A 19,855-nucleotide genomic window follows, 5' to 3' on the forward strand; every position below is an offset into this window, starting at 1 on the left:
GTTCATACAAAGCTGTGTACATGTGTTTGTTTCTCTTTTTCTCCCGCCCATGGTATGACTGTTTGCATATGTGTCTCTTCACAGCACTGTTTATGGAGACTGTTTGCTCTCTCCCATGTGCTGTTCACTACATTATGCACCAGCTGTCCCCTTGAGGAAGCTCGTCTGAGGAAGTATGAACCGCCAGCCTGCGAAAAAAAAAGAAAGAAAGAAAACTAGGACTGTCAAAGTTAACATGTTAGCACATACAATTAATTACATATGCTTGTCAGGTGGAATTGAACCATCATCGGGCTCAACAACAATGAAATATCACCTATTAGTCAAACATACCATCACAGCAGGTCAGCAGGGGAAAAAAAAAACAATTTGACATATACATTGACAAGTTCTAGTTATGTTATATAATTACTGCAGAATTTCTGATGTGCTTATGTAATCTCAAAAATTACATTTTATCAGCTCTTGTCTATAATACAGCAAATAAATACATAAGAATTACTGACTCAGAACTTTTGAGGGGTAGAACATTTAAAAAAAATAAAAAATGGATTGCACATTAACTGAAAAATGCATAATTACTATTTTAATAGACTGACAGCATTAAAAAAACACTATGCATCTAATATCAAATTAGCACTGTTGCACAAAAATTCCTCTTCCAGGTTTTAAAAGCTCATTATAGCTGCTACAACTCCACTACGTCTCGTTTCTCGAAAACACTATGCCGCTGTTGAGTCACGTCTCACAAAATGTGTCTGAAAATGGGAAATCATTTAGTTCATAATGAAAACCATTTCTGAGCCACATAATTAAGAGGGCTCTCCTTTAAAAGGGACACATGATTAATTTGTTTCGCAGAAAGCCTTCGAAGGTAATTAAAACAATGACACTTTTGCCCCGATGAACTTGTAAAAATTTTCCTTGTACAGGGCTTGAGGGATGATGTGCGTTGTCTGTGCTCAGGGCTGGCCGGTTCGATATCATTCTCCGCTTTAGTTATGACCTTACGCTCATTTAATTTAGCCACAGAATATTTATGAAGCATGAACATTTCTGAGCATTTTTCCGCTTGCCGCCAGGGCCAAAGTCATTTGTGGTCATACGTTTTTGAACGTTACCTTAAATTACATCACTTTTTCAGTGCCCTGTAATATAGGATATCAACCAAGACATGGCATTTTCTGTAGTATTTTAATTTCTTTATATATATATATATATATATATATATATATATATATATATATATATAGGCACACTTTTTTATTTTACTTTATTTTATTATTATTTTATTTTATTTTATTTTATTTTATTTTATTTTATTTTATTTTATTTTATTTTATTTATAATGTTTAATATTTATATATTTAATATTTATAATGCCATACAGTGAAAGCCAATGGGGTCTCTTTTTGTGCCCTGTTTGTTTGTTTGTTTTGTTTTAACATCCTGATCATACGTTTGTGAGCATTTTTTCGCTTGCCGCCAAGGCCAAAGTCATTTGTGGTCCTATGTTTTTGAGCATTACCTTAAATTACATCACTTTTTCAGTGCCCCGTAATATAGGATATCAACCAAGACATGGCATTTTCTGTAGTATTTTAATTTCTTATATATATATATATATATATATAGGCACCCTTTTTTATTTTATTTTATTTTATTTTATTTTATTTTATTCTGTTTTTTTGTTTGTTTTGTTTTATTTATTTATTTAATTTTTGGCCATACAATGAGAGTCAATAGGCACCCTTTTTTAGGCCCTGTTTACACATTATTTATCGATTTAATTTAATTTAATTTAATTTAATTTATTTTTTTATTTGATTTATAATGTTCCATTATGTTCAATCCATTATGCTTAAAAAACATGTTAAGGAAGTTATTTAGCCTAATGCTGTATCAAACCTGTGTGAGTTTATTTCTTCTGCCAAACAATTTTAATTTAAATGTATTTATTTATTTACTTACTTACTTACAATGACAGTCAATAGGCACCCTTTTTTTGGGCCCTGCCTACACATTACTTATTTACTTACTTACTTACTTACTTACTTATATTTTATTTTATTTATAATGTTCCATTATGTTCAATCCATTATACTTAAAATACATGTTAAGGGAAGAAAATTAACTATTTATTTACCCTAATGTTGTTTCAAACCTGTACGAGTTTCTTTCTTCTGCCAAACAACTTTATTTTAATTTTAACTGCATTTAGGTTTTTTTTGTTTGTTTGTTTGTTTGTTTGTTTGTTTGTTTGTTTTTTGGGGGGGGGCATGCAATGGAAGTCAATAGGGACCAGTTTTTTTAACTCTATTTATTTATTTATTTATTTATTTATTGCATCAAAATACAATTTCAGTTTTTCTACTTCAAAATTTTACAAAACCATTTGCGCTGCCTTCTTTTTATCAAATACTTTATTTCGGTCCGTCAAACTATTTAATTACTTAGTATATGAAAAATAAAATGTTAAAAGAAAAGTATTTTTATGAGTACAGATCATGGTTTCATCTACTTCAAAATTTCACATTTATTTCAGTGTGTTATTTGCCATTTCATTGTAATTGTTTGTGACATTTACTAGAAATTTCTGATAGAAAATTGTTTCTATGCCATTTTTTTCCCAGTGTACTTTCATTGTATGAACAAAAATATTCTTCAAAATATCTTTTTTTATCTTCCACGGATATGAAAATAAAACTCATACAGGTTGAGAATGACATGAGGGCGAGTAAACAATTACTTCATTTTAATTTTTGGCCATTAACGCCCTGACACCTTATTTTCTGCAGATTTTTGCCAGTATATGCTGCATGCGAGCAGCTACAAGACAGCAGACATCACAGGAGAACCATCAAATGTCTCAAGAGTGGAAATGAGAAGAGGGGGTGGATATAGATTTGTGAGGGCCAGCAATTAAGATGAATTGAGGCAGGGGAGGGCTGAGATCCCAATAAGACCCTGCTGCCGTGTAATTACATGCTCTCTGCTTCTTATCGAGTGGATCCAAAGATCTCAGGACTGATGGATTTATGAGAGGCCAGTGTGGCAGTAGGGGGCACTTAGAGGTAAAGTGTCATCCCTGCTTAACAGCTGCGACCATATTTATCCACAGCTGGATTTATGAGAACGAGCCCACGTCCCTAGGGCTGACCCCGGAGGAGGAAAACGCAGGTGAGCGGAGACAGACACGACAAGTCATGAGAAATCGACCCCGTGCGATGATGCACGTTCGACGACTGCCGTCTCGCAGCGGTATGTCGGAGACTCATCATCCCAGGGAACGCCTGAGAAATCAAGCTCGATGTTGATGCAAGAAGCGGTTATTCAAACATACTCACACAAGGAGAGGAGGAAAGCAGTTTGGAAAGTGTGAAATGAAGCCGGATCCTCGTTTGAAAAGAGAGATTGCTATTCCAGGACCTCTGCGTGGATGTTTGCGTGGATGCCATTTTTGAAAAAGCCGTCCCCGAAGGGCTTTGACGCCTCGTGTTCCCAATAAACCGCGGCCGAGGAGAGGCGTAAGGGGGCCTGGACATCAGAGACACTGGGAGAGGAGGACTCGGGGACATTTGGCTGAAAAGATAGCTGAAGATAGACAAGGGAACGGAGAGAGAAAGGCGATGAGAGAATGGGATTTTGTGAAACATGAAAACTGCAAAGGGAACAGATATGGTGTAGGTAACGAGATTTGGAGGGAGAGAAATGGAGAGCCTCAGATGGAGGAGACAAAAAGGATAGAGGCAAGAAATGCGAATCTCTTCCATTATAATAACCCAACTCTGACTCTCGCTAGTGAGACTCCTTGCTTATCTCATCTTCAACCCAGAATAAAACCCATTTTCAAGCCTTAGAAACAATATAAAGAACAGTTACCATGCCCAACATCCGTGACACCCCTAGTTAGAGCGAGGCCGAAGAGGAGTATAAAAATGCATGACGTGCCTCTGTCCCGCGTGTACCATCCTGATTGTCGGGGCAGCAGAAGAGCAGCAGATATCAAGCTGTGTCACAGTAATTTGGTGCAACAGACATGGCGAAGGATAATCATGTCCGTGCATCCATCACATTTTAGTACTTTATTTTATTATGTAGGTTTCCCTTTTCGGTTCCTGTTCTCTTTTTGCGTTTTCTTTCCTGGATTACAGGCATTTCTGACATTAATGTCTCTTTAGGCTAAACAGATTAGAGGCAGTAATGACTCTCGACAGTGCCTGGGAGCACGTGAGTCACATATATTTGAGCACGGCTGGCAATTTTGGTTCTTACGACGCCAGATACACCGCCACGCTAAATGCCTTGTCTATTCTCATCCAAGCTGCATATCAAGGCTGCAAACCCTCTCGCCCCGAGGGGAAGATGTTTAAGCAGTGAGATGGGGGCTGTGGCTTAGACGCCTCTGCTCATCTATGCCCACAAGTTCTCCATCTTCTCTGCTTCTCACAGAGAGTTAGAAAAGAAAGTGGCGTACGTGCCAAACAACTCTTAACTTCCAGGCACAGACGCTGCCAGCGCTGATTATTCTGCCCCTGAAGTGCAATTGCCGTTCAGCACCCTTTCTCTTCAAAAGCAAGTCAGATGAGAACAGCATCGTAACACCAGCCAGCAAAGCAACCAGATCTTTGGATCGCTCTGTTGAAGACAAACAGTGCAGAACAGATTGATTACACATTGGATTAAAGTGTGACTCTTCCGAATACTGTATGAATAGAGTTTGTGGTATTAGTACTAATACTGTTGGAAAAATGGGACCAGTTCATAAAATGTATTAAGTTTTAAAGGTGATGCATGTCATTTCTACACTACCAGTGCCATCAAATGGATGTCACACTGTTTATACTTTAAAGCAGAAAACTATATCTGTATTAATGGCTTACTTTTAAGGGAGAGTTCACCCAAAAAGTTAACCCCTCATGTCGTTCCAAACCGTAAGACCTTTGTTCATCTTTGGAACAAAAATTAAGATTTTTTTAATACAATCTGAGAGCTTTCTGACCCTTGATAGACAGCAGCACAACTGACACATTCAAGGACCATTAAGGTAGGAAGGACATTGATGAAATAGTCCTAGTGTTGCCAACTTCTTTCAATGGAAAGTAGCTAAAGCCAGTTTAGCAACATCTTTGCATCGTTTTGCCTTTTATCTGTGCTCACATAGTGTATTTTAATGCAGCCAAATTCTCAATTCTCTGTTTCTGCTGTCAGACAATGGGATGAATATGAAATAGTGACTGAAACGTGTCCCAGGATAACATATCCAGACCTCCCTTCCAATATGTTAATCTACAAAATCCTGATTTAGAAATTGAACCGTCATCTGATTAAATCAGATACACCTAAGACTAAGACAATGTGTGTGCTGTGATTTTTATTTGCATATAAAATTAGAGAAGCAACAGAATTTCTGTTTTAACAAAGGAAACAAAAAAGAACCCACGCTAAGTACCAACAAGCTTTAGAAACGAAATTTTAACAATTTATTTGTCTTCACTCTAAAAATTTGCTAAATCTAGCGACAAAGTCATTAAGTTGCCAACGCTGGTGACTTCAATGTTCAACCGTAATTTTATGAAGCTACAATAATACTTTTTGTGTGCAAAGGAAATAACAACTTTGTTTAACAATTTATTTGTCTTCATCTAGTACTCTCATGAACACGTGTCAGTGTCAGTCAAGAAATAATAAAGGCGTTAGATTTGTTTTCTTCAACCACAAAAAGTATTCTTGTAGCTTTATTAAATTAAGGTTGAACCTCTGAAAAATTAAGGTGAACGAAGTTCTTACAGGTTTGGAACGACATGAGGTTGAGTAATTAATGACAGAATTTTCATTTTTGGGTTAATTTTACTCTTTGACTTACTGGAGTCAATGAAACAAACTGTGCGTCTTTTCTAAAAGTTCAAAAGTTTGGTAAATTTTTTATGTTTGTTTGTTTGTTTTTTATTTTTTTTTTTTTTTTTCTTTAAAGTGGTCATAAAGTAGAAAGTAAGGCCAATTATAATGCTACAAAAAAATCATATTTAAAACATATTAAAATAGAAAATAATTATATTAAGACTTCTTTCAAAAATATGGAAAAAAATCTTATTGACCTTAAACTTCTGAACAGTACTATATATGGCTTATTCTTTATGTAAACTGTAAATACAGAGTCAAATTAAGACCAAAACTGCAAGCAATAAAGTTACTTGCAGGCAATTTCTTTTTAATTTTTCATTGTTACACTGTAAAATCCAATAGTGTACCTTACTTGTATATAATTAGTTATCATTACTTAGTTGCTCTACTTACTAGGTTTTATCAAGTTACAGCTAATTTCAAGGCGAAAAAAACAGTTTACTTGCTGCTTTGAGTAAGGCTTACTTAAAATATTCAAGTAGTCACAACAAAACCAATGACATGCATACACCAGTAAGAGGCAGCAGTGCCCTAATGTGTTGCTAATGTGCAACAAAACCACAGAAGAAGAAATTAGGACAGTTAGAGCATGCGCAACAAGCAATGTTTTGAATTTGTGCTGACATCCGTTGGCTCCAGCTAATTGGCGAAGAATTTGCTGAAACTGGGAAAAGAAGCAGAGACTGCTTGCATTTTTACCTCTGGACAAAGACACTAAGGTAAGTTATCAAAAAAATAATTGTGTGTAAATGTGTCTTTGTGTCTGCTGCTAATTTTAACTGACTTAGCCCTATTTTGTGCATGGGCTGCATGTAAAGTAGACAAAAGACAAGTGATTCTGTTTACACTAGATGCTTTTTTACTTTTACAAATGTAAAACTTTGTAGTTAGTTTTCTGTTTTGCCCAGAGTTGATGCCGCAAACCCATGTTGATTTTAAGTTAATTTTTCAATTTACAATTTTATCATCATATATGTTTTAATATGTCACAATTATTGCCATTGCGTGATTAAACCTTTGTGGTTTAAATTAAATGAGCTCTTTGTCTCACAGTAATTGTTATTTCTACAGTAATACAGAGGAAATGCTGCTTTTGAATTGATTTTATGACTGTGGCCTCAAATAGATATGTATAGAAATGTGGACACTTTCTTTCTTTCTTTCTTTCTTTCTTAATGTAACCCTTCTAAAACATGCAACTATCAAGGAATGAATGTGTCTGTAATCTAGAAGCTACAACACTAGTGTAACTTACTTTTATTTGTCATATTTAGGACAAGTGTTTGTGGTAACTGCCTTCTCTGAACAGCGGTCTTATCAGCACAGGCCTCAGTACATTGGAGGTGAGATATTTCAAGCTAATACACAGCAGTACAGCAGTTTTTTTTTTTTACTCAGTATTCACTGTGCTACACTATTTACAATTTCATTTAAAAAAAGTCTTGCATATGCAGTATACCTCTAACCACTTTTATTTATTTTTTTTTTTTTTTTTGCAGATTTAAGAGGACACTTCACACCCTACAACCCCTAAAATGTATGTTGCTACGTTAATTGTTTCCAAAAATTTTTAAAATAAACAGTTAATGACCTATTTATTGACACTTTGACAAAAACATTTGTACTGTAACACTTGAATGTCTTAAACTTTTTTTTTTCTTTTTTTTTTCTTCTAGAACCCAGATTTGACAGCACTGCACACCCATCTCGGGCCTTCCTGTTTCATTTTGCGATTACCCCAGATACTTCTACTACTAACCCGAGCAACTAAACTAGAGCAACATTATTAAATAGCCAGAATAGGATAAAGTGTATTATCGCCAAAAAAAAGAAAACAAATAAAAAACATCACCCTTAGAAGATGGATTCTTACAAACTCTAATTGAAATGAAGAATAACAAAAAATGTGAAAATACATGGAGTGTTATTGATTTTTTGGTTGTGTAATTTCACTGTATCCCACTGGTTTAACAGAAACATCAATCCTCTTAAACCGCCTTTATATTGAAATAATCACTGAAAATACAGCAGAGTTTTTTGCAAAAGCTGAGAAGTAAAAAGGCAATGAAGAAACTATTACTTTTTTGCTCTACAAATGAGAACAGGAAGACTGAAAAGGATGTTAATTTATATAACTTCTTCATCTCAAAGAAGAGAATGTTTGATAAGGCTTTCATTTCTTTCATTCATGTTAATGTAAAACTGAATTTACATAGCCAGTGCTTTATTTTCAGATCAGATTATTACAATCTTCCTTCTTTATCCAGACATCTTCCGCTTTGCCTCAAAACAAACAACAATGTCTTAAAAGTTCCAGCTCCCCCCTACTAGGCCTCCACTTTGAGTGCATCATTACACATGAGTATATCATTACTGCGAATTTCTCAGGGAACATAACAGGAATATATCAGTAAAATGCAGTTTGTCCTGTGGGGAGAAACACCTACAGCATCAACCACTAAAAACACGGCAGCAAATCTCAAGAAGCACCTAGAAGGCAAACACCGAATACGGATGCCTAAGGATCCAAATGCTAATGATTAGAGCCAGGTCTGCAAACCAGACAAACAAGCAGCACCAGATATGCTTATAATCCTCCAAGGCATTAACCCTGGAGAACTAAGCATACTTATAGTTGGGTATGTGGTGCTACCCACCTTCATATTGGAGTCACATGCTTTCCACAAAATAATTGACAGAGTCCAGAAGGTACAGAGCATTTCGCTGCCCTCAAGATGCATATTTATTAATACTGAAACAAAAAGTTTGAGGTCCCCCAATATATGCTATATGAAAGCAAAGCAATTAAATAAAACTATCAGTTGAATGTGTAAAAATATTTTCCTGTATGTTTTTTGGCAGGACAGTTTCTCTGACATTGGCCCTCACATCAAACCATTTTTTTTTAACAGCGCTGCAAAGAACAGATAAAGTGAACGTACTCATTAAAACATCTATATGTGACTTGAGTGAAAAACAGGAGAACTTGCTAATTAATGAAACAGATGACCTTGGAGTCCCATACATTCTTGAAGTCTCTCTTCTGACCTTCTTGCTTTTGATGACTTAGTAGGATGAAAAATCAGGATCATATAAAAAATGATTACATAAACCATGCTGTCAACTGCTTAAAGAAGTTTTTGCCACATAGAATATTTGATATTTCTTGCCTCCTAGCCAGTGCTACAAGAATAATCACTTCCAAACAACTCAACTCGAAAGCAGCCGTAAGGACTGTGCCATTCTCACCCCTCCAGTCCCTCCAGCCATGAAGAAGGCACCTCAGGATCCAGACCATGGGCTTCTGTCTCAGCTAATCAATCCACATGGTAAGCAGCCTTTTCAGGCTTTAAAGACAAGCTCCACTCGTCCGTGGCTCCAAAACTCAGGAGGAAGATCAACAATCAGTGGGTCCTTAGTGTTAACTGTTAATAAGAAGAAGAATACATGAATAAAGTCTGAACTTCTAGCATCAAGAGAGAATGCTAACAAATTATTCTCATTTAAACAGTGTGAGCTTGCTAAATACATCTTGCTCCCATAAGTACCAAAACACAGACACTTCAAATCAAAACATTTTGAGAGATCACAGTCTTTCACAGACAGTTACCAATGTGCTATTTGTTCCCTTTGGCTTTTTCTTGTGGTTCTTATAGAAAAGAGGAAAGGGACGCTTTGATCCAGCGCTTAGCGCCCTTCCTCTGCATTTTCATATAATCCTTGCGGCTGAAGCCAGAAGCCCTTTTATCTGATACTGCCAGTGCAGGTGGGATCGATAACGCCTTGGCCTGCGACTGTGAGACAGTTCTTGGATCACAGCCTCCTTCTGTCCTAACTCCTATTGATCTTCATTACTTCCACAGGACCACGCTGCTTTTCCCAAAGCCTTACTAGCCACTGCAAACCTGCTCACTGTGTCCATTTATAATACACTAGTAGTGATCCATTAGTAAAAAGTCAAAATGAACTTGGTTACATTGTGTTATTTGGGTTCAATTTGTTGTATTTATCATCTAGATAAAGATGACAATCTAGATAAGTGTTGCCTCTTTGTCGCCATCTGTGTTTGAAACCTGCAGTTGCAGTTATTTTCTGAATTATCTTCTTTACATGGGTTGTGCATCGGCACGGCTCCTCAGCGCAGATGAATCTAATGTTTTGAGGTGTATTTGTGGGCTGTCAGTCAACACACCAGTGTGGATATTCACTGTACTTCGGAATTACAGATACTACATCTTGTAAGTATGTCCAAAATAAGACGATTCAACAGAAAATGTCATTTGAACAAGTAAGTAACATGTCTGCCAGTTTTGTTCTGACCAACTGAAAAAAAAAAGTTGTTTCAATAAATTTTGCAACAAACGGCAATTAAAACTAATGATCACAAAGTTATAAACAAAGTTATACTTTGTTCTCAAACTTTGCTCTTTGTTCTCTATACTTTGTTAATGTTAACAACAGTGCATGACTACGTGTATTTAGTGTGTGTTAGCGTTATCTGTAGATTTCAATTTCTGTACATTCTCTAAGGGTGATCCTGGTTTGCTTAGCATTCACACTGGTATTTTTGACAGCGACCTAAAGATACCAAACCTAAAGGGCATAGTGATATGTTCACAACCTGATTGGTCGGGTTGAATGACGTATATTTAGTGATGGAACTCATCAAACACCACAAACAATTGGTGTGCTTGACTGCGCGGACTGATCGGTGTATGACATCAAAATCCCTGTCCCAAATACCACACTTCATTTACACTTGGGCTCCTGCGGACTTATAATGGCATCATTTTCATCGTTTTAACTTCCAGATGGGTACTCACGAGTGCCCCCATTGCGGCCGCTATGTACCCTCGATGAGCATTTCTGACAAGCCTGCACTGATGCAAGCTCAATTGTTCTTTTAACCTCAAAAAGGAATTTAGGGTGTGTTCACACTGGTTCGGTTCTCTTGGTTCAGCTGGTCCAGACCAAAAAAAGAAAACTATAAAAGCATTCGCACTGGCATTTTTGACAATGAACCTAAAGATACCGAACCTAAAGGCATAGTGATACATTCACAACTTGCCTGGTCGGGTTGCATGATGTATATTTTGTGACGGAACACCCCAAACAATAGGTGTGTTCGATTTAAAGTGAAATGAAATTAAAGGCCCTGTCCCATTTGTCAGACTTCATGTGCCCTTGGGCTGTTGCATACTTACAATGGCCCCCACATGCTCGTGTCTGTTAAGTCCACGAGACTGTCCCATTTGTCTTTTTTTCTTTCGGAAGGGTGCTCGTGAGCGCCCCCTTTGAGGCCGCAGCAGACTTCTACCTGACAGCCAAAGCAGCATTACGTCATTAAAGTGTGGACTCGGAGTAAGTCCATGAGGGTTTAGAGTGCGATTTGGAACAGGGCCAAAGTATCCATTCACCCATGGGTCTGATCAGCTGGGTCAGATGTTTTGGATACATCATTCTCTCCACGTCGTCAAATCATGTCGCATAGCGACGCATGTTGTCATTACATCCTGTTTTTGGTTAATTTAGAAGTGTTTGGTCCATGTTGCATTCATATTTAATTCAAACTGAGTTTGTTTGGTGCGCACGAGGGTTCGGAAGGCAGCATTCGCACTTACTCAAAAGAACCGCACTAACAGAGCAATTAATCAAACTAAACATGACAAGTGTGAACACACCCAGAACTCTTTCTTTTTGAAATACAAATCTTTTGTGAGTACAGTGTAACAGATGCACATTTGAAACTGGAATATAATCTAATTTCAGTCACTTTCATGTGTTTCCTTACATGCAATATATCCTACTAACCGGGACTAGTACAGACGTGACCTAATGACGCAAAGCCGAATAACCCAATTCACTCAAATCAGAAAACATTATTACAAGCTTACCACTGTAAATCGAGCTGAGGTAAGGAGATAGTTCTGAACACTGATTGGTTATGTACTTGCTCAGTAATTGATTATGGGTCATTTTAACCAAAAAAAAGTTACAGAATGCAGCTTGTTGTAAATTGTGCAAAAAGTTTAATCTTAAACTCAGTTTAATCAACTAATTTTACCTTACCACTTCTGGAGAGATGTAAATAGGGTGTCTCCAAGGTAATACCATGTCGACAAGGTGACTTTCAGTGTGCAAAATTATTTATGCATTCAGACGGTGAGCCAAATATGAGATCGTCCTGCACATAAATCTTACTTAGTGAGCCATGACTGTCTGGATTATCACACTCGTTCCTTATTTCAACGTTCATTCAATACACTGGACCCCCATAAGTTCAAACCTGACCTTACAGATGTATCAAGGTATGGTGTATTAACGTAGAACCAACACAACGTGATTTGGTCAGCAGCATTACCCATATGATAGCATGAAAGAGACCTGAGTTCCATGTGGCACCTGGAGACCCTGATAAAATTATGATGACTTGCAACTAATAATTGATGATAAACTAGTCCAAAGCATTTTTATATTAGTCCATGACTGTGGCTGCACTATATTCCCTCCCTCTTTCTCTCATCCTGAGACTGCAGCTGCAAATGCACAAGGTGAAATAAAAAGACCGGTTAAAAGAGAGTGTGATAAACAGAAGGCACAGCAAGTAAATGAGAGCAGTTTATTGAATGGCAAAGCTCTAATGTGCCACTCTTCCTCACCGAGTAAGGCTAATTCAATTCCCTCCCATGTCCCATCAAAGAGTGCTTAAGAGTGCGCTGCATCAAAGCCGTGCCGGAAAACACAGAATGATTGTAACTCAATTGTAGCCGGCCCGTCATTGATTGCACACTGGCATAAAGTCGAGTGCAGAGACAAAAGACTTTCCTGTCCTTCCCTGGACTTTGTAATCACCTTTCTGATGTTTCAAGACTGTGAATCATCCACTAATGCTAATAAAGCCAGAGGGGAACTCTGCACAGGTCAAAAACGCCTCTCAGATTCAAAAAGTAACCAGACATATTTAAAAAGCTCTCACAGTGCAGCTCATGAGAATGGATGTGGTGAAGGAAGGCAGTACTGCATAATATGTAGTACACTGAATGACGTACTGTGTGGTTTTATACAATTGAGTACTATAGCATTATTTTCCGTTGTCAACCAATATATTGACAAGGACAGTAAATCAGTCGATATTTTCCATTTTTTAATCATCGGCATTATAAGATAATTTTTCTGTTTGCTCGGTAAGTGCTGGAAGTGAGACTTTCATTTTGACAGCGCTGAGAACACCATTGTAAAGGCAATTCAGAGAATTGTTTCTAAACACATTATAAATGTTAGAAATGCATATTACCTGGTTGCGATATTTTACAAAACTGCTCGGTCATCCATTCAGGTTATAGCGGTATTTGACAGTTGAAAGAGGTGTCAGCTTTCCCACGAGTGGGTGTGGCTTCAGTGCCAAAAGCGTTTGAGATAAGACAATACCACTTATTTTTCAAGGTTTTAATCATTTATTTATTTATTTACTTAATGTTTATTTATTTTTTTTTTTTATTCAAAATTGGCTTGGTGCTTAATAGTACATTTCTCTGTAAAGTGACATATGCAGAACATATATTTAAAATTGCTTTACATATACTTTTTTTTAAAAAAAGTTTGACTTTTTATTATTAGAAAGGCAGAGGCCAATACTTTCTCATGTATCGATGGCATTAAACAAACACGTATTTATCATTTAAATAAGTATTTGAACATATAATAAATATTTAATTGTATGAACCCTGAAATCCAGTATGTAGATCTTCTTTTTTCGATTTGTGTTTGTATCCTGCATAAAAAGTTGCATGACCGTGCTTCCTTGTGAATTAAATGTGGACAGAAAGTGACAAACTATTAATTATTGACTTAAAATTACATTTATAAATCTGTTTATTTCACAGGTTTATTTTTTTTTTTTTCATGAAGTTCAATTTATTTTTAAATGGTTTACTTCTAATTTGATAAATAAAGTTACAAATAATTAAATCTTAATTAAATAGCATATCCTTATCTTAATTTCAGCATATCCAACAGCACAGAAAAACCTGATGATGTAACTATGGACTAGCACTTTAAATACGGTTGCTCCTTTACACTTTAAGATGATTAAGAAAAACAGTCCAACACCGTAGTATAATGAGCACACTCGCACCCTAATGAGAGCAGCCCAGAAAATGGAGCACAGCTCGAAGAAAAAAACGAGGTATTTCGTATTGCATGGAGGGAAAGTACTTTCTCCTACGGAAAAGCCTTAAAAACTGCTAGATCTGATTACTTTTCACCTCTTTTAGAAGAAAACAAACACAACCCCAGGTATTTATAGAGTGGGTAAATTAACAAAAAATAAAGCATTAACAGGAGTTGAGATTTCCCAACAGCGCAGCAGTAATAACTTTATGAACTACTTCTAAGATCAACACTATTAGAGATAAAATTATAACCATGCAGCAGTCAGCTTAAGTATCGCTTCAGAACTATAGATCCCCTGAGAAACAATTCCACTCATTCTCTGCTATAAGAGAGGAAAATTGTCACTCACGGATATGTGGATAATTGGATACACTGGATAATTTTTCTAAATAAATACATGACAAAGAATATATGACAAAGTCTCATCTGTTTTATCGGGTTCTCTTTGTCTACTTCCAGGACTTGTGTAAACATTTTGATGATTTTTTGGGTCATATATATGCAGAAATATGAAGAATTCTAAAGTGTTCACAAACTTTCAAGCAGCACTGTATAGGCTTGAGTTACTTGTATAGAGTAACTCTGCTCTCTAAGATATATTAAGATATTGGCATCTGTCATCACAAAATCTATAGCAATGAACCACTTATTTTTTGTCTTCATCAGATATTTGAGCTTCTCAAGAGGCCTCCGAATTTTTGAATACAAGACTAAATTATTTTACTAGGCCCTCATGTTGTATGCACTTGACTTAATACCTACTCACAAAACCCCAGTCTGGCTTAGTGATTCAGACTCTTAAATTTGCACTTCCTATTGATCTTGAGATTTCAGTTAATAGGTTGAGTTTTTGTGAGTGTGTTTCTATGCGTGTCCACAAACCTACACACGTGTTGTGTGTCCAAATGTGTCTCATCCTTGAATCAATGGCACCAACTTCTTAATGAGGATCATTGTCTGGCTATGTAGTCTATTAACTGGCATGCTAGCAGTAATATATGCATTCAAGGTCATGTAGAAAACAGGTCAGAAGAAACCAGAACTCTCTGGGGCCATAGTTCATTAATAGTCATAGTCCATGTGAGGAATTTTCTACAGGTTGCATCAGACAGTATGTTAGCAGGTGGGGGGTAATCAGGTGCAGAGGACAGGCATTTCTTTGAAATAAATTCCTCAACCTACACTGTTCACTGATTCCTAAGACACTGAGCCGTATTAGCATTCATTATAAATGAAAACATTTTCACTTTTATATAAACACTACCATTTAAAAGTTTGAAGCTGGTAAGATTTGTTTAAATATTTTTGAAAGAATTCTCTCTTATATAAATATTATTAAAATAGCACAAATTCAGTAAATTCAGTTAAATATTATTGGAATTTAAAATTATTTAAAAATTATTTTGAAATGTATTCCTGTGATGGCAATGCTAAATTTTCAGCAGTTTCCAGTATCATATAATCCTTCGGAAATCATTCTAATATGCTGATTAGGTGCTTTTTTATGATTCTTTTATGATTCTTTCAAGTTCAATTAAACTTCGTTTATTTGAAATAGAACCGTTTTCGAACATTATAAATGTATTTACTTTTAGAGGAAAATTACTTCATTACTTCAACTCCACCACAAGAGACACACTCACACAAATGACATTTAATACATGTAATGCAAAATATGATTATGTTATCAACGACACCACGTCAACGCAGTAGATTTTTTGTTATGATAGTGGTGACATTTCAATAAATGGATCTGAAATGAATGCTAGATTTAACAATATTTCTAATACATTTTTGACATTAAACTTTGTTTTTCATATCTGAAGATATCGACAGACAGACAATGAAAAACATACATTTTGCAGGAGGTTGTGTCAACCCGTAAACGAATACCTACTTTTGATCTAAAAATAAGTCATTCGTAAACTTTTTTCATTACTAGCCTGTTTTGCTCCATGTCTCAAGAGAACCTATGAATTCATACTTTCACAAACACACACACCCGTTTGTCACTCTCTATCTGTGTCCTCACTTTGACAGCTGAACCAAGAAGGCTGCAGACATACTGAAGTTCTCTAATCAGCTGACTTGTCTGACCATGTCGCTCTGATTGCCACAGCAATTAGAAGTCTGGCCACAGATTGCCGTCTGCTGGCTGAGACCAAACCAAAAAGAAGGATAGAAAAGAGATATATATTATAGGGATTACACACTAAATCAGACAGCAACAACAAACCACCTCAGATGACCAAAAAAAAAAAAAAAAAAAAAACACGCTATGAACTTTTGTGTGCACACACTGTAATCATAATGTTTTGTCATTCTATTTTATACAAGTTTTATATCTTTATAAACTTATTAAACATTGTCATTTTTAACATCAAATTGCAACTGTCAATTTAGACTTCTCATAATTACTGTATGATCTGGTATTTTATTCTTTTTTCCTTCATAATTATGACCACATCAATTATGAAATAAAAAATGTAAAAATTAGGAAATACTAATGAATAATTATGAGATACAAATTTGAAAATATGATTTTTTTTGACAATTTTATCTCAGAATTTTTATCATGTTATAAACGTTTGTATGCACAAAGTAACAGATGAGTATAAACATGTAGTGTTGTTATGTATTATTTTAAATGATTTGTCATTCTATTTTATACGTGTGTATATTTTTATGCAAATGCAAAGTTGATCTGTGTGTGTATTTATACCGTACTGTATATATAAACAGTTTGTACATTTGTTGTAATTATATTTAAATGTGACATTTTTTGTCATTTTTGACATCACATTGCAATTGTTATTTGTCAATTTAGACTTCTCATAATTATGAGTTGGAAATTCAACATTTTATTTTAAACCTCATAATTATGACAAAATCAATTATAAAATAAAAAGCCAAAATTAGGGCATACCAAGTAATAATTATGAAATAAAATGTAAAAAAATATGAGATTTAAGTAAGACTAAAATTATGATTTTTATTTATTTATTTATTTATCATAATTTTATTTTGTAATTATGACTTGGTATATCATTTTTAACTTTTCCTCTCAGAATTATGACTATTGAGTATCTTATTATTTTGACTTGTGCAGTATTATATGATTTACAAAAGCATTAATTATTTATTTTTTAACAAAGGTATCTAGTTTATATGACCGTCCGTCATTTTGACAGATTACACTGAGGGTGATCTATTGTAAATTGTCCCACCCCTGTCCAGTTGGTGGCAAGTGCGATCCAGTCTGGCAGCAGAGCAGGGGATACAGAACAAAAATGAAACTATCAGAAATGTTTTCCTATGATTACGCACAGGCGAGTAAACAGAAGTTACAACGACCTATCACGCCACATTAAAGAGTGCCAAAACGGAATTCATTGCTTGAATTTCATAAAGAAATTGACAGAATTTAAAATCTGAGACTTTGTTTCATATCAAAAGTAACACAAAGCCTAGCCTATTGCTATTTATTGGAAGGAAGACGCACTATGTACTGTCCATTCATCAACTGAAAACAGCATAGACCAAGAGATTGATTGTGATTTAAGAATTGATATTGGTTAATTAAACTGAGAATGGAGAAATGGAGAAATCTTTTTTTTTTTTTTTTTTTTTTTTTTTTTTTTTTTTTTTTCACCCAGCCCTAGCATATTTTCTTGTTTTTAAACACTGCGCTGTTGTCCTGTAGGTTCATGATTAAAACGAAAGTGTGAACAGAAATAAAAGCAATTAAATGTATTATAATTAAAATATGAAAATTAAAATTATGGGTAATAATAGATTATAACCTAATTTTTACGACCCTGTCAGTCAAAATTATGGACAATGTTGAAGTCTAGTGCAACCACTGTAATATTACGGGTATTGTTTTGATTTTAGAACAACTTTGATGAAAGGTTTTGATCCACTTCAAATGTTTCAATATGACTACTGTATATAAAAGTCGCATTTGATATTATTTTCCTCTAAACCACTAGATGGCAGAAAAACGTGCCGTAGCACTTTCCAAAACATCCGCTTTTCAAGATACATGTGCAAAGTCGATGGTTACTTGATCTAAGATCTGACGTTTTTAAAAATGTTGTAGATTTAAATAGCAAACGAAAATCGCTAAAATTCTTGAATATATATTGAGACAATGATGTTCTTCATGAGTTTCAGTTTTGTTTAAGATTATTAAAGCAACAGTTTTTGAATAACGAAAGAATGTGTAAAAATATGGTATTTGGGGTAAAAATCACCCCTGCTGTTCCAGACTCAAAATCCATCTGTTTAGTTGTGCATTTACTGAATGAGCACTCTGCTACGTCCGAACTGATTGCATTGTATTTTAAGTATAATAATTTTTATTCTTAACTGTTTTATTTCCTTTCCAATAAATTTTTAAATAATTTAAAATGTTCTTAAATTTCTTGTTTTTTTATTTTTTATTATTTTTTTATTTTTTATTATTATTTTTGTGTTTATTTTTTGTGATTATTTTAATACCTTTTATGTACAGCACTTTGAATTACCATTGTGTATGAAATGTGCTATAGAAATAAACTTGCCTTGCCTTTCCTAAAAGGCACAATAATTAACATGATAATTAAAAGAAGGATGGCTTTTCCATTTGTTGACATGACATTGTTAGATTAAGATGGTAAATATCATATATTATGTTTAGAAAAAAAACATTTAAAAACATGCTATTAATTATATCATATTATAAAATATAATTTGTTGTTACTACTGTAAATCTATATTAAATTACTATAGGATCTCCGTCAGTGTTGCAGTTGTAAATTGTGAATTTAGACTACATAATTCATTCCTTTTTTCCTCATAATTATAACAAAATCAATGATGAAATAAAAAGTTGGAACATAGTATGTAATAATAATGAGATAAAAATCTGAAATGATGAGATTTAAATGAGATTTTTAAAAAATAGACATTTCTTATCTTATAATTATGACTTGGTATGTAATTTCCTTTTTTATGTGGCAAAAATGGGCCTCCATACATATAGCAGTAAAACATTTCAGTTCTAAATGAATTTCAGTTCTAAATGAAATGCTGCATCTAGGCCAAAAAAATGTATGTCAGTGAGAGATGATCAAACTTGAAGCAAATAACAAATGTAACAAAGTCTGCACATTGAGCAGTTTGGGCTAAATTAATTCCGGATGAGTAATACTTAGGTTTAGAGGTTCAGAACAAAATGTAACCAGAATGTCTGAGGATCAGGGACGCCTTGCACTGTTAAAAAGATGTTCACATTTTAATTTTCACATTTTTTGTTGAAAACAGAATGAAAAGATGGCGCTTCAGCTTCAACAATCAAAACTCCGTAGGAGTAAAACAAAAAACTCCACTAACTGGAGTCGAGTCCAAGCACTGTTCATTCTAGGTGATGTCCTGAAGGCTAGAGCAAAACATACTCTCACACTCCATGCCTCCTGCAAAAGTGAGCCACAGATCTGTCACAACACAGACCTGCAGAGACATTACCCCTTTGTCATAGCGGTTCAAGAACAGCTCTGTGTTCCAGCTGGCATCTGAGTTGCCAGGTATGACAAGAGGAAGCTCTGCTTCAGCAGGACACATCTACATTCACCTGGGGTCTGGCTGAGACGCTTCGTGACAGCTCTCCTTTCCTCGCCCCCTCGACACAACCCCATCCTTCCTCTGGTTCAGAAGAGCACAAGTCTTGACTGCTAAGTCACTGTCTCTCTCTCTCACAGACCGTTTGCCAGGTTTCCCTTCATTTCAAGTCCTTCTC

The sequence above is a fragment of the Labeo rohita genome, chromosome 19 (assembly GCF_022985175.1).
Source record: "Labeo rohita strain BAU-BD-2019 chromosome 19, IGBB_LRoh.1.0, whole genome shotgun sequence".
In the NCBI taxonomy this organism is placed as follows: domain Eukaryota; kingdom Metazoa; phylum Chordata; class Actinopteri; order Cypriniformes; family Cyprinidae; genus Labeo; species Labeo rohita.